Source organism: Monodon monoceros, unplaced genomic scaffold (genome assembly GCF_005190385.1).
Source record: "Monodon monoceros isolate NGI ecotype Baffin Bay Population unplaced genomic scaffold, NGI_Narwhal_1 Super_Scaffold_13, whole genome shotgun sequence".
Lineage (NCBI taxonomy): Eukaryota > Metazoa > Chordata > Mammalia > Artiodactyla > Monodontidae > Monodon > Monodon monoceros.
This window is the reverse complement of record NW_021703769.1, coordinates 49,340,628-49,364,903: the sequence shown is the minus strand read 5'-3', so window position 1 is coordinate 49,364,903 and position 24,276 is coordinate 49,340,628.

Here is a 24,276-nt window from a genome sequence, read left to right as displayed (position 1 = left end):
TGATGCAGTTGCTGTGGAAAAATCTGGAAGGCGGGAAGGCCAGGGACTTGGGAAGGGCTGCATCTGTCTCCCTGAGCTTGGGAACAGTCCTTGGAGGATGAGGAGCCCCATCTTTCTGCTACGGGGGTACATGTGGATTGCAGGGGGTGCTGGGAGGCACTGGATGGGTGCCCACATCTGCTCCCCAAAGTCTCCCTCTCCTCAGGCCCAGCCCCAGTGCCCTCTGCTTCGTCCTCCAGGCTCTGGTGGGCAGTGCTGCCCTCAGGCTCTCTAGGTCCATAGAGGACACCCCCTGAGCCTCTGACAGACTCCCCCGCTGCAGTCCAGCTGAGCCAGGCTGAGCCCTTTGCAAGATGTTCCTAAGTAGCAGTGACTCAGCTGTGACGGGTTCTACTGTTCCCTTTTCAAGGGGCTCCCCTTGCAAGCTCCCCGAGGGAACCCTCTGACCTGAAAGGGCTGGGGCACCTCTCAGACCCCCGCATGGCTCCTCAGGCCCTGGCCTGGCCCCACAGGGCCAAGAGGATGCTTTCTAGAGGCCCAAGCTGGGATGCTGGGGCCGTGTGAAAGTGTCACTCCCCCCCATCTGTGCACGTGTTAACCTGGTCAGGGTCCCCGAGCTTGCTTGTCTCATCCACTGGATGGTTTTGTACGTTAGAACAGGAAGGAGCAAAGTCTGGGACTGTCTCTGATTGCCTGTGTCATGAACTGTGGGTGTGATTGCTTTTCTGTGTCCCAAATGAGAAAGGAAGATGGTCCTTGGATGCCCATCACTGCCGGCTGCTAAATCGCCACTGTCACCGAAGAGAGAGGCTGGGATCAGGCTGGATGCTCAGAACTTGGCGGAGGGTGGACCCCCTGCTGTGCGTCCCTCCCAGCGCCCAGGTGGTGGGACTCAGAGAGGGCGAGTCTCTACTTCTGCTCCCCCTGGCCTGCAGAGAGCTGAGCCACCAGGATGAGAGATAGTTTTTGATTGTCAGGAGCATTTCCGTAAGTGGAGAATAAGGCTGCCTGGGGCAGCTGGACAGCCTCTTCACTGCTGTGTAGGAAGAATGTGGCACTGACAGAGCTTGGGCCCCAACCCCCATGAAACAGATGGAGGACACATGGGGTGGGGGGCCTCCTTCTCTCTCCAGGTGACTTCCCACATGGTCATACATTCATTCACTCCCTCTCTCCCTGGTCATTGAGCGTGGGGCCAAAGAAGGGTTGGTTGGTTTTTATTTCATCTTAAGATTGGAGAATATGTTTGCTACCGCAAGACAGTGTGTGTGTGTGAGAGAGAGAGGCACGGATCGAGAGCACACGTGAGCTGGGCACACAGTGGAGGGACCTGGCTTCCACCACCCCCCCCCCCCCCCCCGCCCAGCCTGAGCCTTGCTTCAGCATCTCCCCCTATCAGACTCAGTCCTCCACATCTAAATAGGCATTCTGGGGACCCCAGAGCCGCTGCCAGCATTCTTCCTCGCCCATCTGGGCAGGTCAAATCCCCCAATCTCGCCCCTCCGCCCCCGCCCCCCGCAGCAACTCTGACTCAAAGGATGAGGCTGCGACACCAAGTCGCTCCCGCCTCCAGGCCTCTGCTCGCTGTCCCCTCCGCCGGCCTCCCTTCCTCTCCCCCAACACTGCAGCCAGGTGGCTCCCTCCACCCCTCCCCTCCTACCTGCTCTAAACCCCAGCCCCCTCCCTGCCTTCTCCCAGCGCTGGAAGGCCTTGCTCGCTGGAGCTACAACCCTCGGTTTGGGGGGCTCCCTCCCAACCTGCGCCCAGGTGGTGGGAGGAGTTTATAATGTGTCAGGCGGAAGAACCAGGAAACAGCGCTTACCTGGCTCGGCTTGTTCCGATGCGGCAGCGGCGCCTCCCTGCCCTGCGCTCGGCCGCCAGGTGGCAGCAAAGCGCCGCTTCTCCGCCCCCGCCCCACGGCTGCAGCGGCAGGTAAGGCAGGTTCGACCCACGCCCGCCCCATTGTGGGCCAGGTGCTGCGGCGGCAGGCTAGCCATTTGTTTGCTCACTCAGCTGGCAAGTAAGCGTGATGAAAGGAGGCTTCCCATCACAGCTGAATAGGGGCTGGGTCCCTATGCCTTGCACCCAAAGAAATACAGTGCAAACCTGACCATACTTTGAGTTTGAAGCCTGATAAGGTTACCTGACAAGATTTTGGCTGCACCTGTCCTTGTTAAAGTGGGGGTGGGCGGTGGGAGGGGTCAAGGACGCCAGGACTTGGAGATGTGTTAGAGCAACCACAGTGGCTAGGGACTTCCCTGGCTGTCCAGTGGTTAGGACTTCTCGCTTCCACCACAGGGGGTATGGGTTCAACTCCTGGTGGGGGAACCAAGATCCCACATGCTGCATGGCCAAAAAAAAAAAGTAACCACAGTGGCCCAAAGGGAAACCTTTCTCTTTGTTTTAATCTGAGGGATTCTACAAGAAACTGGTATGTCTCCTTCATTCTATAATTCAATGTTTTTTTTAAACACAGGCTCCTTGAGCCCCCAGAACCATCTGTGGACACATGTTCTCCTTGTCCCCACTCTGAATGATTTGCGTAGAGTCAAAGCCAACATGCTCCAAGGCCATTTTGATGCATCCCTTCCCAGTTTCCTGGTGCTCAGACTCCACACCCTGGACTCCAGGTCTCAGTGATGCTCAGGACCAAGCGTGTGTGTCCCTGAAGCTGACCGGGGTCTCTGTCCCTGGTAGTCTGACCTTGAGGAGGGGGACAGTCTCAGGCGGCAGATGCATGGCCCAGAGCCCTGAGCCAGGGAGGGCAGCCCAGCCTTGTTATGGGCTCCCCTGCCACCTTCCCTGTCACCAGGGCCCCTGTCTGACAGGGCCTCTCCCAGGGGCTGACAGCCACTTTTGCCACCTCCCTGGCCTTGCCCACCACTCCCCACCTGGCAGGCTGTGAGGCCACTTATAGGGCTCGGGCAGAGGAGCCTGCGGAGGAGTGGATGTGGAGCAGGATGGCGGAGGCAGCTTGTCAAGGAGCCCAGAAGAGTGGGGTGAAGGCACTGGGAGGTCAGGCAATATGGGGGCGGGGGGTGGCCCACCACCCACAGTTTGGGTTTAACACTGAAAGTCCCTTCCCATAGGACCCAGCAATCCCACTCTTAGGCGTAGATGCAAAAGAATTGAAACCAGTCACTCACACTAAAACGTGTACACATGTGTTCACAGCATTGCTGTTCATGACAGGCAAAAAGCGGGAGCAACTCACAGCCTCGTCAGCGGAAGAGGGATCAGCAGACTGCTCCATCCAGACAGTGGAGCATCGTCAGGCCCCACGCCCCGCACCACGTGGACGCGACCGGCAACGTGCTGAGCGAGGAAAGCCAGACACTAAAGACCACAGAGCATGTGTCTCCACCCGGGCGAAGTGTTCAGAACAGGGAAATCCACAGACAGACAGGAAGCGGATCGGTGGTCACCAGGGGCTGGGGGCGAGGAGGAATGGGGAGCGATGGATCCATGGGGATGGGGTTCCTTTTGGGGCTTGGGAATGTTCTGGAACCAGAGAGAGGCGGCTGTTGCACAACATTGTGAATACACTAAACGCCACTGAGTCCTTCGCCGTAAATGGTTACAATGGCAACTTTTATGTTGTGTGTTTTATAATAATAATGGTAATAATACTGTAATAATGTCCTGAAATCTCACCTCCTGGGAGCCCCCTCAGTCTGGACAGGTCAGGATGGCAGGTCACCACCATATACAGACTGGGACAGAGAACGCGTGGAGGTCGATGTTGACCTCGGCAGAGCAGCTGCGGGGCTGCGGGGCGAGAGGCAGGAGGGGAGTGGGGAGGACAAGGAAGCAGCTTGCGTGGACCGGAGAACGCAGCAGAGAGGAAGCTGGAGGAAAGTGCCGGTCAGGGGAGAGTGTTTGTTGTTTTGTTTCTAAATCCAAGCAATTTGAGGTGTGTTTGAATGCTGATAAGAAACTCAGTTGGTGCCATGCATTAAAAAAACTTTTTTTTTCTAAGTAGGGAAAGAGAAATATTCTCAGCAAGAATGACCCAAGAAGAGGTAAAGTAACTCCATAAACAAACAGCAAAACCTGAAAAGCTGGCTGGCCGAGGGAGACCAGAGGCCAGTGATTCACAGCAGAGGAATGAGATCGGGCTAACAGAGGGGAAACTGAGGCCCACCCACAGTGCGGCGGGGTCCCTGGGTGTGGGGTCACCGGGCAGGGCTTGCCGAGCCCTCCCTGCCGAGTTTCTGGGTCCAGATGGGCCTCACTGAGCCTCTCCGCAGCCTTGCAAGGAAGGATGTGTGAGCAGGAGAGCTTGGGGAGCAAAGCTGGAGAAGAAGAGTGGGGGGAACCCCACAGGACACCGCCTCCTGCCCGGGTTGAGGGGTGACGCTCAGATTCCGAGATCACTCGGGGTGCGAGGCAGGACTGGGTGCTCACACTGTCTGCTCTGGGCTGAATTGTGACCCTGCCAATCTGTTACGTTGAAGCCACACTGGTCCTGCACCTCCCACTTCCAGAGCTGTGAGAAGTAAATGTCTGTGGTTTGTTACGGGGCCGAGCAGACTGAGGCACCATCCACTGCTGTGAGGCCTGGGTGACTGTCCACTGTCCTTCCATGTGTCCGGCCCTTTGGCTGCCCACTTACGGGGCCTGCTATTTAAGTGGTGCCCCCTGGTGGTCTGCAGAGGGCAGAGAGCCGAGAGCTGAGCAGGGGTGCCTGCTCAGGGGGAGAAGTGGCAGGCGGGTGCAGAGGGGCCTGAGAGATCCTTGGAGCAGCTCCAGGTCAGCGGTGCAGCAGCCCTGAGGCGGGGGAGTGTCTTATTCAGGCCACTTTCATGGTGCTCAGCGCAGGCAGAGAGCCTGGGGAGAGGCGTGTTGAATCAATGAACAAATGAATGAATCGCGTGGGGCTCTCAGAAAGGAGGGCTCAGAAGTCCTAGAGGCGGGAGGGTGGGAGGACGTGTTACCAAGGCCCGGCAGGAGGGAATGGCACTCCTGCAGCCGGGGAGGAACTGGGAGCACAGGGCAGGAGTGTTCTGCCTGTTTCACACCAGCCCGATCCTGAGGCAGAGAGAGCGTGCGGGAGGGCCTCTTCGCACCTGGGATGGATCTCCTGGCTGGAGTGGGGGTGTGGAGTGTGGGGGTGGTCGTTGTGAGGTGGGAGAAAGCCCAGCCGTTGCCCCAGCCCCAGTCCTGTGTGCTGAATGCTCAGGGGGCCTGAATAGACCACAAGCCACGGGGCACAGAATTCCAGTGCCAGCTCTACCCGGTGAGACCCTGGGAAGATCATGCCTTCACAGCACCAAGTCGCACAGCCCAGGCAGCAGGGCCACTTGGACTAGCCTGAGGCTGCTGTGGGGCCCCTTCTTGCTGGGCTCCGCTCAGAATCGGCAGTTGATAATGGGTCCTCACCTGATAGCGGGTTGGTGCAGCATCCCCGGTGTGGTCCACACACCTCCGGAACCAGAGGTGCTGCTGAGTGCTGTGCTGCTTTGTTGACAGCAGGAGGTGCAACATGGAAGTTGTCCTTTTTCTTGGAAGGGATGCCCCCAAAGCACTGTACCCTGAAAAACTCATCAATGAACCACACCCCTGGCAGGTGTGTGTCTTACCGAGTCCCATCATCATGATGTCATCAATGGGATGGCTGGATGCTCCAGGGCAAGACCACGTGCATGCACTGCTGTCCCCCCAGGTAAACTCTTCCATCCTCCTTGCCGATGAGGATTGGAAAGAACACACCCACCGGATCCGTAGCCACATTCCAGGTGCCAAAGGCTTGTTGATCTGTCCTGGTGAAGATTCCAGCCCAGCATCTACAGTCAAAGTTACCAGATATCCACCAGGATCCGTGTGGTTTTTGCAGGGCTGTAGTGGTGTGTTCAGGGGACGTGATGAGGACCACCCTGCATCACTGCAGCCTTGAGTGTGGCCCGGTCTTGGCTGGTCCTGCTGGATGTCCTGTTGCATCTGACTTACAGACTTGGCTGGGAGAGGAGAAGGCCTTCCCACCATAAAGGCTCCACAGCGGATCTGAGACTTCCCTCTGGGAAAACGGGGCTCACTGTTCTCTGTCCTCCTTCCCCTGAGTCCTGGGATGGAGGAGGTGGCATCTCTTGATGGACAGCAGTACATAGTCAGAATCTGGCAACAATGCTTCATTTTCACCGTTTTCTTTCTTTTTTTTTTTTTTTGGCCACACCACACGGCATGTGGGATCTTAGTTCCCCGACCAGGGATGGAACCCGTGCCACCTGCATTGAGAACTTGGAGTCTTAACCACTGGACCTCCAGGGAAGTCCCCATTTTCACTGTTTGTTTTTGTTTTTGAATTTTATTTAATTTATTTTTTTATACAGCAGTTTCTTATTAGTTATCCATTTTATACCTATTAGTGTATATATGTCAATCCCAATCCCCCAATTCATCACACCACCAACCCCCGCTCCCCCCGCCACTTTCCCCCCTTGGTGTCCCTACGTTTGTTCTCTACATCTGTGTCTGCATTTCTGCCCTGCAAACTGGTTCATCTGTACCATTTTTCTAGATTCCACATATATGCATTAATATACGATATTTGTTTTTCTCTTTCTGACTTACTTCACTCTGTATGACAGTCTCTAGATCATCCACGTCTCTACAAATGACCCAGTTTCGTTCCTTTTTATGGCCGAGTAATATTCCATTGTATATATGTACCACGTCTTCTTTATCCATTCATCTGTCAATGGGCATTTAGGTTGCTTCCATGACCTGGCTACTGTAAATAGTGCTGCAGTGAACATTGGGGTGCATGTGTCTTTTTGAATTATGGTTTTCTCAGGGTACATGCCCAGTAGTGGGATTGCTGGGTCATGTGGTAGTTCTATTTTTAGTTTTTTAAGGAACCTCCATACTGTTCTCCATAGTGGCTGTATCAATTTACATTCCCACCAACAGTGCAAGAGGGTTCCCTCTTCTCCACACCTTCTCCAGCATTTGTTTGTAGATTTTCTGATGATGCCCATTCTAACTGGTGTGAGGTGATACCTCATTATAGTTTTTTTTTTTTTTTTTTTTTTTTTTTGCTGTACGCGGACCTCTAACTGTTGTGGCCTCTCCCGTTGTGGAACACAGGCTCCGGACGCGCAGGCTCAGCGGCCATGGCTCACGGGCCCAGCTGCTCCGCGGCATGTGGGATCTCCCCGGACTGGGGCACAAACCCGTGTCCCCTGCATCGGCAGGCGGACTCTCAATCACTGTGCCACCAGGGAAGACCCTCATTATAGTTTTGGTTTGCATTTCTCTAATAATTAGTGATGTTGAGCAGAAGTTTCACGTGCTTTTTGGCCATCTGTACGTCTTCTTTGGAGAAATATCTATTTAGGTCTTCTCATTTTTTGATTGGGTTGTTTGTTTTTTTAATATTGAGCTGCATGAGCTGTTTATATATTTTGGAGATTAATCCTTTGTCTGTTGATTTGTTTGCAAATATTTTCTCCCATTCTGAGGGTTGTCTTTTCGTCTTGTTTGTAGTTTCCTTTGCTGTGCAAAAGCTTTTAAGTTTCATTAGGTCCCATTTGTTTATTTTTGTTTTTATTTCTATTACCCTAGGAGGTGGATCAAAAAAGATCTTGCTGTGATTTATGTCAAAGAGTGTTCTTCCTGTGTTTTCCTCTAAGAGTTTTAAGTGTCCAGTCTTACATTTAGGTCTCTAATCCATTTTGAGTTTATTTTTCACCGTTTTAACTATTGTGTTGTAGTTCTATTTATGACAAGTGACACTGGCCTTCCGTTTCTGATTGTGCTATACAGTTTTTGTTTTTAATCCAGATCTTAGCTAAACATTTGAACACATTTAAAGACAAAACGTGTGGCAGAGATAGGGGAGGGTAAGGACTCCCAGGAGCAGCTGCCTTTGCTCTTTGCCGCCCCCTGGTGGCCGCATCCTACCGGACGCCCTCCCCTGAGCAGTTTTCTGTTGGCCTCTGGGTGGTGTAAACGGAGTGTCCACTCCGTGCCCGGCACCCTCCCCCCACGCTCCCGGGGACCAGAGACAAACCAGAGACACAGGAAGGCTGGTGCTTTGGGGGAAACGGCCAGAGATGGGCCGGAGTGGACGGAAGTGCGCCCCGCCCGGCTCAGAGCTGAGCTGTGGGGGCCCCTCCCAGGGCACGGGGACCTGAGTCCAGAGCAGCGCCTGCAAGTGGGCTGTGGTGGGTGGGACACGGGGACAAGCTTCCGCAGGACCGCGGGGCCCTGACCGCCCGCGCACTGACTGCTCGCTGCCTGTTAAGATGCTTAAAACGGGGATTTCCCTGGTGGTCCAGTGGTTGGGACTTCGCCTTCCAATGCAGGGGGTGCGGGTTCAGTCCCTCGTTGGGGGAGCCGAGATCCCACATGCCTCGCGGCCAAAAAACCGAAACATAAAACAGAAGCAATACTGTAACAAATTCAACAAAGACTTTAAAAATTGTCCACAGCAAAAAAAAAAAAAAAAACCTTAAAAAAAAAGATGGGGCCTGCAGTTACCCCTCCAGGCCACACGGGGGCGCGCGGGCCGGGAGGAGGGGCGTGGCCAAGGTCGGGCCGCAGGTGGGACCAGTCTCTTGACACCTGGCGGCTCTGCAGGTGGGGGCGGCGCTGCTGGGACGGAACCCCCCCCCCCCCCGCCGGGGGCCGGCCGGCCGGCGCTGTAAACTCCACCCACCGCCGATTTTTAAACTCTTGCTCCGGGACGGGCTTTAGGGCTGCAGAAACTGCTCACGTTTGCGTGCCAAACCCTCGCTGGTCACTAACTGAAACGTCTGCACTGAGTTGGCTGACTCAAACAGACCAGGGACTTGAGAGGGGAAAAAAGATCTTGGTTATAAAGTTCCACCTTCGCGCGCATGGTTCTTGTGGACACTTGTAGTGTGAAGTGTGCTGCTGGCCCCATCTGCACCCTTGACCTCTAGCATTGCAGTTTTCTTCCTGCCCTCGGAGCCAGGTGTGGGAGCGACCCCGGGGCTGTGGAGAGGAGGGGAGGAAGCCTGGTGGACAGACAGAAGGTCTGAGGGCAGAGAGGATGCGTCTCCTCGTATCTCAGCCCCGCCTGCCTCAGGGAAGGTGAATCAGGACCCAGAGGGAAAGACCGAGGGCCCTGCTCTTTGTGCTGGGTTTGAGCGGTTGGGATTTATACTCCTGGGGTGTGAAATCGCCCAGTCCTTCCCACCCGCCTTTGCTGCGCCCCCTGGTGGAACCCTGCTGCAACACTTGCTGGGGCAGGAGGGCCTCCCTGCCAGCCCGCCCCCAGGTGTTTGCTCTGGGCCCATCTGGGGTCAGGTTCCCTCCAAGCAGAGCTGAAGTCCGGGATTCCTCCTCTCACTCAGCGTGAAGCCTGGGGAGTCCAGCCACATCTATGAGTTAACTTCTCATGTGCTGCTTCTTCTTCCATATGCTGCTCGCATCTTGATGATTTGTGATCTCATTCTCCGTGAGGGAATCTTCTCTGGGCTCTCTGCCCGGGGTGCAAACATCGGGCCAGGGCACAGGCACGCCTCACTTCACTAAGTACCAGGCCGATGACCGTGCTTGTCGCCACTCCACTGCAGTGGGTTGAATGTTGACCCCCAAAGATCTGTCCGTGTCGTCACCTCTGGGACCAGTGGGTGTTACATCATATGGCAAACGATGTGATGACGGCTCCTGAGAGGAGGAGCCTGTCTTGATTTCATGTGTGGGCCCTGAATGCAACCGAATGCATCTTAATAATAGACACACGTAGGGGACACGGAGGCAACGTGGACATGGAGGCAGAGACAGCAGTGATGTGGCCATCACGCCAATAAAAAAAGAGAAAATTAACACATTTCCGTTGTTTTCAGCCATCAGTTTGGTGCTTGTTACAGCAGCCATGGGAAACAAGTCCACTCACCTTGGAACCGAGAGCGCCCGTTTCTCTGCCTTCCCCCAAATTTTGTTATTACCTAGGTTTTAAATTTTTCCTTTCTGACGGTTGATCTTTAGAATTCTGCACCAATGTCCTGCGTGCATTATTTCAGTACCTGTAAAGTCTCTTTTAAAAAAGGCAGCTTTAATGAGGTGTAACTTGATAACACTCATCAGCGTTAAGTATACAATGTGATGAGTTTTTGACAGAAGTACACAATCACACAGGACTTCACGTTCGGCCTGGTTGATGTGGCAGAGAAATTAGTGAGCAGCTCAGCCCTCTGTCCTGGTGTCCTTGCTGCCCTGAGCCATTTCCCCTCAATGCCAGGCCTCGGCTGCCCTCTGTCATGGGGATCCCAGCCCCCATCTCACACGTCCTTCTACTCCCAGGGTATTATTTTGTTTCGGCTGGTGTATTGTTTTCCTGGGGCTGCTGTAACAAAGTATCACAAACTGGATGACTTAAAACAACAGAAATTAATGTTTTCAAAGTTCTGGAGGCCAGAAGTCTGCAACTGAGGTGCCAGCAGGTGGGTTCTTTGCAGAGGCTCTGAGGGAGCACCTGCTCTAGCCCCCCCGGCTTCTCCCAGCTCCTGGCCGTCCTTGTCATCCTCTGTCCTGTGGACACATCACTCCACCCTCTGCCTCTGTCTTCTCTCCTAAGGATGCCCTAATCCAGTATGACCTCGACTTGTTACACCTGCAAAGACCGTATTTTCGAATAAGGTCCTCTTTTGAGGTTCCGGGTGGACAGGATTTTTTGCGGATGCTATTCCAACCCACTGAGTCTGGGAAAGGGAGCCAGGAGTCTATGGGGCCCTATTTCCCGCCAGGTGGAAGCTGCACTCCCAGCATCCTTTCCTGAAATCCCTCTTCGGCTTGAGTCGGCGAAGTCGGTGTCTGAGGCTGGCACCCAGATGTCACTGACCAAGGAGTCAGCCAGAGGTGTGGTCCGGGGACCGCCGCGGGTGTGATGCAGGGTGGCACATAGGCAGGGGCCAGCAAGAGACCCCCACCCCGATCCTGTAGGTCTGCCCGGCTGACTGGGTGATACGTAACTTCCAACCCATACGTTCCTGCACGTCTACCCCACGGCCATGCAGCCACACACGGCTTCCTAAGGCTGCAGCCCCGGCGCATGGTCAGTGGGTCGTGCGCCCCAATTCATCCCCTCCACCCTGCTCTGCCCACACCTGCAGCAGTTGTCACTCGTGGATGTGTCCCCAGGACTTGCAGGGTGTCCTCACAGATGCCAGATGTTCTCCCCTTCCTTCCTCTGCCCCTGGGTTACAGAAAGTCCTGCAGGCCCAGGTGGCAGGGGTCGCTGGTGTCCTGTGTGTCAGTTGAGTGAAGGGACCACTCCTCTCTCTCGTGGACATGGCGGGCGAATAGAGAGGGTTGCTCCTGCCACTTTCTCCCCGAGGACTCTACCTGGCGACCGGACATATGCAGTGTCTCCTGTGACATCTCACGCCGGCCCATCTGACAGTGCCTTCACTCTGCATCCTGCTCTGTGGCCGCCCGGCCCCACTGGTCACCTCCACACCTGCCCCGTCCCCCAGCTCGCCCTCTATACCTTGAGCCTGTCTTAGACTTTCTTTTCTTCCCCCTAGTTAATTACAAGCAATTTAAAATAGACTTTGGGACTTCCCGGTTGGCACCGTGGTTAAGAATCGGCCTGCCAATGCAGGGGACATGGATTCAATCCCAGGTCCGGGGAGATCCCACATGCCACGGAGCAACTAAGCCCGTGCACCACAACTACTGAAGCCCACGCGCCTAGAGCCCATGCTCCGCAACAAGAGAAGCCACCGCAATGAGAAGCCTGTGCACCGCAACGAAGAGTAGCCCTTGCTTGCCGCAACTAGAGAAAGACCGCGCGCAGCAACGAAGACCCAACATAGGCAAAAAAAAAAAAAAAAAAATATATATATATATATATATATATATATACAAACTAGACTTTATTCTTTTTTTAAAAATATATTTATTTATTTATTTTGGTTGCACTGGGTCTTAGTTGTGGCATGTGGACTCTTAGTTGCGGTATGCATGCGGGATCTAGTTCCCCAACCAGGTATCGAACCCAGGCCCCCTGCACTGGGAGTATGGAGTCTTACCCACTGGACCACCAGGGAAGTCCCTAGGCTTTATTCTTTAAGAATATATATTTTTTTCTTTTGGCCATGCCATGTGGCTTGCAGGATATCAGTTCCCCGACCAGGGATTGAATTAGAGCCCTTGGCAGTGAAAGCCCAGAATCCTAACCACTAGGCCTCCAGGGAATTCCCAAGAGCATTTTTAGATTTAGAGAAAAACTGTGTCAGGAAGTCCAGGTCTCACACAGTTTTCTGTGACCATCCTCGTCCTGAGGTGCCCATGTTAGGACTGATGATCTGATATGGACACAGTCTTGCTGGCTGAAGCCCCACCACCACCCCCGTCTACCCCAGGCTGGCTCCATGTCGTGCCCTCTGTGGGTCCGACAAAGGTATGTATCCTCCCTACACGACACCTTCCCTGGATGATCCCCACCAAGCTGGGTCCCCTCTGACCCTGTCAGCCCCTGGGGATGCTTTTCCTGCATCAAGTTCCAACCTGACAATTACAGAAGAGCATCTTGTTTAAAAAGTTTTGTGGGGGGATGTCCAGCCCCTCCCCAAGAAGAGACCAGATGAACTCCCTGCAGAACGCTCCAGAAGGGGCACAGCCAACATTCAGAACTCCCCACCCCCTCCTTTCTTATATAACTGCAAAACATGGGGTCCCCGTTGGGCAGCTGAAATGTTACCACCACAGCCAGCCGACGAAGGTGACCCATATAACCCAGCACCCCGAGTTCAACCAAAGCCTGTTAGCCTTGGCGGGGCGCAGACATCACCCTGCTAAACATGGAGGCCCCTCACTCTCCGAGCACGGCAGCCTGGTCTTCCTCCTGCCTGCCTGGCCAGGCAGGACCTGAGCTCTCCTGAACCTCCCATGCCCCAGGGGCAGACAACGCCCCTCATTTTGAGACAGAAAAGCCCAGGCTCAGAGAGGTCAAGAGCCTTGCTGGGGGCCCACAGCACCCAGTTTCTGAGGCTCCCGTGACCTGCCTGCCCTGCATCTGCAGCCAGGAGGCTGGAACCCAGAGGGGATGGGGTTTCCCCCCTGAACAGTGGCAGTTTCTCTCCCCTCCCCCACATCAGACACACCCTGGGCTGGAGAGCCAGGCAGTTCCCCCATCTCCCAGAGCCGAGAGATGTTTTGTTTCCACTTTCCACACTTTAATGTCGGTTTTCTGCTCATGAAATGTGATATTGGCTTTCCACTTCTGACAGCAATGTGATTTTAAAATTCCAGGTTTCATTCAACATTTGAACAAATTTAAAGACAAAACGTGGGGCAGGAGATGGGGGAGGTTAAGGACTCCCAGGAGCAGCTGCCTTTGCTCTTTGCCGCCCCCTGGTGGCCGCAGCCTGCCGGACGCCCTCCCCTGGGCAGTTTTCTGTTGGCGTCTGGGTGGTGCAAACGCCAGACGTGTCCACTCCGTGCCCAGCCCCCCAGCCCCCGGGGGCCAGAGACAAACTGGAGACCCGGCCTTGCCCTCAAGGGCTCCCGGGAAGGCTGGTGCTTTGGAGTAAACGGCTGGAGAGGGGTCGGAGTGGAGGAAAGTGCAGTTCCCTGACTCCTCCCCCGGCCGGGCTCAGCGCTGAGCTGTGGGGACCCCTCCCAGGGCGCCGGGGCCTGAGCCCCGAGCCGCGCCTGCAGGTGGGCTGTGGTGGGTGGGAAGCGGGGGCAGATTTCAGCAGTGACACCTGGATGGTGACAGGTGCTGGGAGATGCTGACTACCCTGCAGCGGAGGGTCCTGAGCTCCCTCCCCTTCCTTCTGGGGCATTTAGGGGCTCCCCCTCTGAAGCAGGAGGAAGGACATAATGGCCGGCCATCTGCACGGCCCCCACTTCCTCCAGGGCCTGGGGGGAGGTGGGGCCATGCCAGGACGTTGGTGCAACTGTTGAGGGAGTGACCCGGGGCCTGGTTCATGGCATCCCGCCCAGGTCTCCAGGGATGACTGGCTGCATAGCCACCGTCACTACAGGGGTGTCACGGCCTCCTGTGGGCCCCGGCACCCCTCCTCCTGGGGTTCCCTCCATCACGGGATCCCAGGGTGCATGGAAGGCCCTTCCCTGTGCTGCTCCCCTTGTTCCTGGAACTCCATTTCTCCTTCCTTCCCTGGCACATGGGGAGGTGTGTAGCCGACCACCCTAGTCTGTGCCCCTGTAGTGACTGTCCCCCCAAAGTGGGTCATGCACCCCTGCCTGTGGGAATCAGGCTTGGCCACACAGCCTGTCCAGGAACAGAAGCAAGAGGCCGACTCACCTTCCCGCAGCCCTGGGACGCACTGTGTGGTCAGCGGTGGCTCCTTCAGAGATGCCCTTCACACATCCCTTTGGGGAGACCCGGCTGCCCCCGCTGCTGGGAGGGCTGCGGGCAGGCCCCTCACCCTTCATCTCTAAGGGACGGCTGGGGGGCCGCTCACCAAGGCCAGGCCCCCTCCCGGGCGTCCGTATCCCGTAACGGACGACAGGAGGTTATATAGGCCCCCCCCCCAGCCTCCTGCCTGGGGCCTCCCTGCTCCCAAACCCCATGTGGCATCGGCTGAGCCCTTGACTGCGTGGCAGCCCAGCTTCTCCCTCTGCCCGGTCCTGCCCTCCTCCCCACCCTCATAAAACTCCCTACGTGCTAGTCCCGCCTGAGTGTGGGCTTCCTGAGCCTGATCCATAGCAGCTGGAGCCAGGCAGGGCCCGAGGCGGCCACTCTGGGGCGGGGTCTTGGAGCTGGGCCCGCACACTGATGCTGGGTAGCACAAGACTGCAGTGTGGGGTCCAGCTGTGCTGGGGCAGCAGGCAGTGTGAGAAATTGGGGAGGATGGGGGCTTTGGGGCCCGGGAGCTTAGTAGTGATTGTAAACCCAGTGGAGGTGCCCGTTAAAAGATAAGAAGCTGGGAGCGATTAACCAGCAATTAAAGGCTGGGAGTGAGCGCAGCCTGGCCCCCGGGCGCTCAGGGCAGAGAAAGCGGGGTCCACTCGCCAAGGCCAGGGCCTGGCTGGGAAGAAGCAGGGCCTCCCTCCGGGGCTGACTCCCCAGAAACCTCCTGCACACCGCCCTCTGTCTACCTGCAGCAGGGACCTTGGGGTGCATGCTCTGAGTCTCTGCATGCCAAGTACACCTCCACTCCGCCTGCACCCTGGGGGTAGAGGATTCTGAGCCCCCTCCCTCGTTTCCAGTCTCTTGAGATGTGTGACATCACTCTTGTGGAGAAAGCAGGACTTTTTCAGAGTGTGACCCCAGGAACTCTCTTGGAGTGACCCAGAATGGCTAGCCGTGTCTGATGGCTCCAAGGTTGCAACTTTGCAACTTCTCCCAAATGCTGGGCTGTTCCAGAGCTTGGCTTCTCATGCAATGGCTCCCTGGGAGCCCATGGGCTCCGGGCCGCTGGCCTTCCGTGGAGTTCCAGTAACAGCTGCCTCCCCAGCTGAGGCGGCTTATGCCTGAGTCACAGCTGTTTGCTTTTCTGTCTGGCTGTTCCCGAGAGCTTGCCCCGGGGGAAGGGCAGGCAGCTGGGGCAGGCACAGCCCTTGGTGCAGCCAGGACGGGGCCACCTTGAGCTCACTTCTCTTTTCAGGCTGTCAAGAGAATAGGAAAGACCCCTTCTTTGTCTTTTTGTTCCATTTTCTAAGAAGTTTCCTTGAATTGATTTTCCAACTCTTTTATGGAATGTTTAATTTGTTATATTTTTAATTTTCAGGGGCACCTGGTTGTTCTCTATTTCATATTAAAAGAACACAGTGGGACTTCCCTGGTGGCGCAGTGGTTAAGAATCCGCCTACCAATGCAGGGGACATGGGTTCGAGCCCTGGTCCGGGAAGATCCCACATGCCGCGGAGCAGCTAAACCTGTGTGCCACAACTACTGGGCCTGCCCTAAAGAGCCTGCGAGCCACAACTACTGAGCCCGTGTGCCACAACTACTGAAGCCCACACGCCTAGAGCTTGAGCATCGCAATGAAGAGTAGCCCCCGCTCACCGCAACTAGAGAAAGCCTGCGCACAGCAACAAAGACACAACACAGCCAAAAATAAATAAGTTTATATTAAAAAAACACACAGTATGTAGTTCTTGTTTCACAAAAGCAGCATCTTCTCCCTGAGTTTCCTTAAACTTCTAATTCTCTCTATTGTTAGTTGAATAGCTTTGAATAACTTGTTTTGGTTTGTTTTTATACTTTGGTTTCTAACTCTCTAATTCACCGCTTTCCGGGGACCCCCAACTGTTTCCTTCCTATTTAAGAATAAATCCCTAGACCCTCCTACACTGTTGGTGGGAATGTAAATTGGTGCAACCACTATGGAAAACAGTTTGGAGGTTCCTCAGAAAACTAAAAATAGAGTTACCATATGATCCAGCAATCCCACTCCTGGGCATATACCCAGACAAAACTATAATACGAAAAGATACATGCACCCCAATGTTCATTGCAGCACTATTTACAATAGCCAGGACATGGAAACAACCTGGATGTCCATCAACAAATGAATGAATAAAGAAGATGTGGTATATAAATATACAGTGGAATACTACTCAGCCACAAAAAGGAATGACATAATGCCATTTGCAGTAACATGGCTGGACCTAGAGATTATCATACTAAGTGAAGTAAGTCAGAAAGAGAAAGACAAACACCATATGATATCACTTATATGTGGAATCTAAAATACGACACAAATGAACTCATCTGTGAAACAGACTCACAGATATAGAGAACAGGCTTGTGGTTGCCAAGGGGAAGGGGGAGTGGGAGAGGGATGGAGTGGGAGTTTGCGGTTAGCAGATGCAAACTATTATATTTAGAATGGATAAACAACAAGGTCCTACCATATAGCACAGAGAACTATATTTGACATCCTGTAATAAACCGTAATGGAAAAGAATATGAAAAAGAATGTATGTATATATAAATGAATCACTTCGCTGTACAGCAGAAATTAACACAACCTTGTAAATCAGCTATACTTCAAAAAAAAAGAAAAAGAGTAAGGGGGTTCCCTGGCAGTCCAGTGGTTAGGACTTGGTGCTTTCACTGCCATGACCCTGGGTTCAGTCCCTGGTCAGGGAACTGAGATCCCACAAGCTGCACAGCCCAGCCAAAAAAAAAGAAAAAAGATAAAAAGAATAAATCCCTAGGTTTTAAGGGTGGTTTTTGTCCAAAGCTCCCAGAATAGCCAAGGGTATTTTCCTAATGGATGAGAACAACTGTGTTTATCAAAAGTTCAATAAGAGTGAGGCTCTCGGGTGATGATTTGAATCTGTCACCCTCACTGGGCTTGTCGACTATTTTGTTTTATTCTAAGATGACTGGGCAAGAAACTGGGCTTCCCAGGTGCCATTCCCATGTTTGTTGGTCTTTTCTGGGACCCACAGTCACCTAGAGCTGGATCTTTCAGCCTCCTCCTTGGGGCATGACCCTCGGTGCTGGAGCGGGAAGGAGGCTGGGGTCCTGACCTCCTAATCCTTTTTTTTGGCCAATCCATGCGGCATGTGGGATCTTAGTCCCCCGATCAGGGATATAACCCGTCTGTGCCCCCTGCAGTGGAAGCTCGGAGTCTTAACCCCTGGACGGCCAGGGAATTCCCCCGACCTCCTAATCCTTCTGTGTTCAGCCTCATGCCCCTCTGCCACCCTCCTCCGTGCTGGGTGGTCCTAAGCCTTGAGTCTTGTTCACTTTCTGCCAAGAGTAAATCTGGGCCCGTGTCCTGGGTGGGCAACTCATCGTCCCGCCCGAGGAGGCTCTGAAGCTCTGTGACCAGAGTTTCAAACAACCTCCCTGTTCAGAGACCCTGTGTGGACACTGTCTTTCCAGCCCCCTCGCCTGGGTCCCTTGGAACACAACGGCTCCTTCACCAGGTGTCCTCCTAGCAGAGTGAGGGGGCTTCAATCCACCAGCAAAGTGGGCTGTGCTCCCCCGGCCCCGCTTCTCTGTCTCCTCCATCCGGTGTCCAGACGCTTGCTTGTTGCCTGTCCAACATGGATGCTGTGGCCTCTTTCTTCGTCCCCCTGAGTTGATGCTGTTTAAATATTTATTTGTTTGGTTGTGCCACTCTTAGTTGTGGCAGGTGGGCACCTTAGTTGTGGAATGTGAACTCTTAGTTATAGCATGTGGGAATCTAGTTCCCTGACCAGGGATCGAACCCGGGCCCTCTGCTTTGGGACCGTGGAGCCTTAACCACTGTGCCACCAGGAAAGTCCCTCACTGCCATTTATCTGCAGCCACTTTGCCGTCTCTGTGGCTGGGGTTTAGGGGGTGAACTCGAGAGCCAGTGCGTCCACCGCTGTGTGTTTGGAAGGCCCTGGTCTTCACCGTGACAACGTTGTGACACCGGCTGCCCCGTGCTCTGCTTTGTGGCCTCCGTGGACGTCCTCCCCTGTGTTTCCCTCAAGACAAACTTGGCAATCACTTCAACATTCATGAAAACGACCGGATTCTCCTGCAGTTCATGTCACATTGGAGTTTTGAAGAGTTGACATTTGATGACAGTAACCTTGCATGACATTTTGTTTTCCTTTTCAGGAGAGTTTTGTAGTCATCACGGACTCTGAACATTTCTCGTAAAGCTATTATGGGGGTTGCAGTGCTGCGGGTGCTGCTGTAAACCGAGTCCTTACCATTACGCCCCTCCCAGTTATTACTGGGAAACAAGAATGAGTTTCTTCTTTCTCTACTTATTTGTGTTTAAAACATTTATCTTCCTTCTCGACACTTTAAGAAGCTTAATTTAAAAACCTCTTCAGTTGAGGCTTTTGAGTTTTCCGGGAAGAAAATCATATTACTTGCCAATAATAGTCGTGAGACATTTTTCCCACAACCCTCAAACCTCTTATTTCTGGTTCTGGCTTATCCGAGGGTCATGTTCAGATGCTGTCTTTGCCCCCAGGGACCTCTCACGGGGCTCCTCTCAGAAGCTGTGGTCACCGGCCCTGGGGGACGGGAAGTCTGGCTCCAGCATCAGGCTTGGCCCAAGGGCCTGTGGCTTCTTGCTGTCACCTCTGTGACTTGTCCTGTCAGCTGGACCCTGGGAACAGGCCCCAAACTCACATCCACCACAGCCGGTGAGCAGAGGACGAGGGGAGGAAGCCCCTCACCCACCCAGAGGTTGTGCCCCGGGGCCTGCAGGACCCCACCCTCCTGCACGCGGACTCCCCCTCCCTGCTGGCCCCCCCAGCCATTTTGGATCATGGTTGTTTCCTGAGTATTTCCTGGGATTCTGGGCCCCCCTGGAGTAACCAGGATCTTGGCAAGGATGATGGTGACTCTGGCCCTAAGAGGGAGTGAGGGTCTCTGGAGACTTGGCCTCGCCTCGGTGCAGTGCTGTACCTGGAAGGGAACCTGGCTCCAGATAGGGGTGGTGAGCTGTCGGAGGGCTGCAGTCGCCCCAGCTTTCCTGGAGTGACCACCTACCTGTGCTGGGGCCACCGCTGCGGCAGCTCACCCCCTCGGCCCTGGGCGGGAAGCAGGGTGCTGCTGGCACGAGCTGAAGGCAGACCCTCCAGGGTGTTCGGGGCCCCCGATGCCAGCTCTTCACCTCACCTGGCGTCCTCCACTGTCCCCCTGCCCTGAGACTCTCCTACCTGGCCCTGCCCTCAGCTGAGAAGTAGAGGCCAGACTGTGACCTAAAGTGGGGCTTGGGTCGGGGGAGTATCCAGGACCCCTGCCTCCCTCTGTAGCTCATGAAAAGCAGGCTCTGGGCTGTGTCCTTACCTGTGGGTGTGGCCAAGGCAGCTGGTGGGTGGGATCTTCCTGGTGGGGGCATCAAGGTTAGGGAAGGTGGGGGGGGCGCTTAAAACAGCAGGAAGGCACCCTCACAGTCTGCAGGCCAGGAGTCCAAACCAAGGTGTCCGGGCGGCTCCGGGGAGGATGCCTCCAGCTTCCAGTGATGCTGGCATCCTGGGCTGGCGGCTGCGTCACTCCAACCTCTGCCTCCGTGGTCACATGGCCGTCCTCTCTGTGTATCTCCCAGCGTCTCCACCTCTTCTTACAAGGACACCGACCACTGGATCGAGTGGCCACCTACTCCAGTCTGACCAGGAGGTACAGGGGTCATGTCAGTTGAATACAGGTGCTTGTGGCTTTGCTGAAAATGCTTTATTCTCTGTGATTTGGGGGAATCCTCTCCTTGTTTACTGTGGTAAAATATACCCAACAAAATTTTACCATTTTGATGATTTTTAACTGTACAATTCAGGAGCATGAAGTACGTTCACATGGTTGTATGACCATCACCACCATCCGTCACCAGAACATCCTCCCAAAGAGAAGCTCCGTCCCCATTAAGCACTCACTCCCCCTCCCCCGCCTCTGGCGACCACCGTCTACTTTCTGTCTCTGTGGATTTTCCTGTTCTGGATGCTTCATATAAATGGAATCATACATTGTGTGGTCTTTTGTGTCTGGCTTCTCTCACTGAACATGTTTTCAAGGCTTGTCCACGTTGTAGTGAGTGTCAGTGCTTCATTCCTTTTTTATGGCCGAGTAATATTCCACAGTGTGGATGGACCACATTCCGTTGATGGACACCTGAGTGTTTTCCATTTTTTGGCTCCTGAGAATCACGCTGCTGTGAGCCTGAGGCTACCAGCACCTGTTAGAGCAGCTGTTTTCAATTATTCTGGGTCTATACTAGGCACAGAATTTCTGGGCCATATGCTAATTCTATGTTTGATCTTTTGAGGGGAATTCCCCTTTGAACCTGAATGTGCACAGGGCCGGGGTCTCGGATGGGCAGGTTCGTGGGGACTCGGGGCCTTTATTCTCTGCCAGGCCACGACAGGCACTCCCGTGGTTCTCACGTGGTCCTCACCGTGACCGCTGGGAGGTGTTTGGACCTTGACTGTCCTCCTGTAGATGAACAAACCTGGAATTGAGAAGCTGGGGCCTACTCCTGGGCATATATCCAGAGAAAACCATAATTCAAAAAGACACATGCACCCCAATGTTCATTGCAGCACTGTTTACAATAGCCAAGACATGGAAGCAACCTAAATGCCCATCGACAGATGAATGGATAAAGAAGATGTGGTACATATACACAATGGAATACTACTCAGCCATAAAAGAGAATGAAATAATGCCATTTGCAGCGACATGGATGGACCTAAAGATTGTCATACTGGTGAAGTAAGTCAGACAGAGAAAGACAAATATCATGTAATATCACTTATATGTGGACTCTAATAAAAATGGTACAAATGAAGCTATTTACAAAACAGAAATACAGGCACAGATGTAGAAAACAAACTTACGGTTACCAAGGGGGAAAGGGCTAGGGAGGGATAAATTGGGAGATTGGGATTGACATATACATGCTACTATTTATAAATAGATAACTAATAAGAACCCACTGTATAGCACAGGGAACTCTACTCAGTACTCTCTAATGATCTATATGGGAAAAGAATGTAAAAAAGAGTGGACATATGTATATGTATAACTGGTTCACTTTGCTGTACACTTGAAATGAACACAACATTATAAATCAACTATACTCCAATAAAAATTAACTAAAAGAAAAGAGAGAAACTGGGGCCTGCTGTGGTTTCAGGTGTCAGAAGGTGAACATTTGAACTCATCTGGCTCAGAGCACTTCTTCAGGACAAGCCCGTAATCCATCCATTTCCAGGGAAAAAGAATTGCTGGGAGAACATGCTGCCCTTGGTCGTCCTGTCCTTAGGCTTATGGAGCCCAGATTCTAGTTGATGGAGCCCTGCGTCCTGGAGCTGGATGGGTTTAATGGCCATGGGGAAGCTGAGTCCCAAGGCTAGGGGTGGCTGGTTCTAGACCCCAGGGTCAGGGCTGGCAGTGGGGCCCCCGCGCCCTCCACAGACCCAGTGGAGCCCCACGCCAGCTGGAGCAGAATGAGTACCTGCACTCACCTAGCCCCTCCCTGCAGCGCCACTGCCCCCGCCCTACCACCTGCAGGAGGTGAAGGTGCCCATCGTGGGGAACGAGGTCTGTAACCAGCGCTATCAGAACTCTTCTGCAGACACCACCAACCAGATCATCCAGGACGACATGCTGTGCGCAAGGAGCGAGGGCCAGGACTCCTGCCAGGTGGGACCCCAGGCCCACGCGTCCTCCGGCTCCTCCCAGCCCGCAAAGCTCCATTGCAGGGGCGTGTGGAGGTGCTCGCTGAGGGCTGCCTTTCCCACAGGGTGACTCCGGGGCCCCCTGGTGTGCAGCTGGAATGGCACCTGGGTCCAGGTGGGGGTCGTGAGCTGGGGAGATGTCTGTGGCCATCGCGACTTCCCTGGGGTCTACACTCGGGTGACAAGCTATGTCTCCTGGATCCGCCAGTACATCCCCCAGACCCTAGATGGGGCCGGGGTGGGGTCTGCATGATGGGGAGGTGGGTAACTTTCCCTGCTGATACGCTGCTTCTTCCCCAATGGCAGCCTTGTCCTCCCAAACCTCCCCTTCACCTCACCACCCGAGACCCTCCTGGCCCCCCCGTTTGGGGAGGGGGAGATGGGAAGAAGCTCTGAGTGCTGGTGTCTCTCAGCAGTGGGGTGGCCCGCAGCCTCCTGCTCACCCTGTTTCCCACTAAGCTTGGAAAAGCCAGCTCCTGGTTGTGGCTCGGGATAGTGGCGCGGACACATCATGGTGTTGGCTGAGGGGACAGTGGGGGTCCTCCCTGAGGGGTCCCTGGGCTCTGGCATCAGGCTGGGTTCCCCCGTCTGGGTATGGGGACGTTTTCCCGGGAACCTTTCTGGGAGCTCAGGTGGGTTAATCTCAGTGTCTGTACCTTTCCACCGGGAATGGCAGCGCGTTTGTTCTGATCACCAACCCCACCTCCCCAGCCTGGTGATGCTGATTCAGGACACTCACCCGCAAGACTGGGGTCTAGAGAGTGTAGGAGGAGTTTTAATCCAGGAGGTGTAAAGGTGACTCTGAATCCTGCCCACCTGTGCCCATTTCAGGGATGCAAGGTGAGTGTGGCCCTCACCCCTGCTTGGTTGAGGTCAGAGCTGCAGGTGATGGAGGGTCCACCCCCCAGGGACTGGCCATCCTGTGAGCCCCTTTCACCTGACCTCATTTCTCTCCCTGAGGCTCAGGACTCAGCTGTGGAAAATCAGTCCCACCTGGGGCCTGGAGGTGCCTGGGGACACACGGATCCTGCCCCGTTCTGTAGCATTCACAAGCTTGGGGTCCAGGAGAGTATGGGCCCCAGGCCATGGTGTGGTCCACCCTGGAGGAGCTAGGATGCTCTCTCCTCCCTCTCCACGCCTTTGTCCAGACCTGGATCCCGGGGGCAGGAAGCCACCCTGGCCTGTGCCTCAGGGACACGAGGCCTGAGGCTCAGGGTGCTATGTGCTGGGTTCTTAGGGGCCAGGACTGTGACGGGGAGGGGGACAGCCCTGGGGTAGCGAGCCGTCCCCTCCATGAAACGGGAGCACATTTCCTCAGACGGGCAGAGGAGGCTCTCCCCATCCTGGAGGGGCCCCGTGGGCACCTTCAAACCACAGGGAACGACCCCACGAGACTGTGGAGGGCCTGTACCCATGGCGGCAGCCTCGGACGTGGCCGGACAGTGGGTGGAGACCACCACCGTCGGAAGCAGGCTGTTCCCAGAGGGAAAAGGCACTGGGATGCTGGGCCCCCAAGGCTGGGAGCTGAACCCCCTCTGATATATCACTCCTGGGGGTCTGGTCTCTGGGGGGCTTCTGGCTGGGACTGGCGGCCTAAGGTTGAGGGGGGGCACCCTTGACCATCCCAGCACTGGGCACTGCTCCAGGAGCTTCGCTGCATTTACCGAGGCAGAAGTCACCTGCTGTCTGCCTGCCCGTGGGCGCACCGCCCTCCCCCCCGCCCCTGTCCCCCAAAGGCCTTCCTGAGCAGGCCTGACAGATGAGCCAAATGACCTGCAGTTCCACATGGGGCCACACGGGGCAGCCAAGCACTCACCCTCCAGGAGGAAGGGGGAGGGGCAGGCTGCCCAGAGTCAATCTGACCTGAAGTGGGAGGAAGCACGACCCCAGAACAGTCGGTAATAGGTCCTGATGCTAATAGAGGAAGTCCTGCCTCCCTGTTCTTTGGAATTGTCTGTGCTATCGCTGGCCCAAAGGAATTCTGTATTACTTTCAGAAAATCTCATTAAAGTCAATGAAAAAAATCCAGCTGGGATTTACACTGGAATCACATTGAATCTGCAGGTCACTTGGAGAAAGATTAACATCTCCATGATATGTTGTCCTATCCAAGACGAAGATCTATCTCTCCACCAATTTAGGTCTCTTCAGAAATGCATCCGAATAGTACATCCATGTTCATAGCAGCACTATTCACAATAGCTCAAAAGTGGA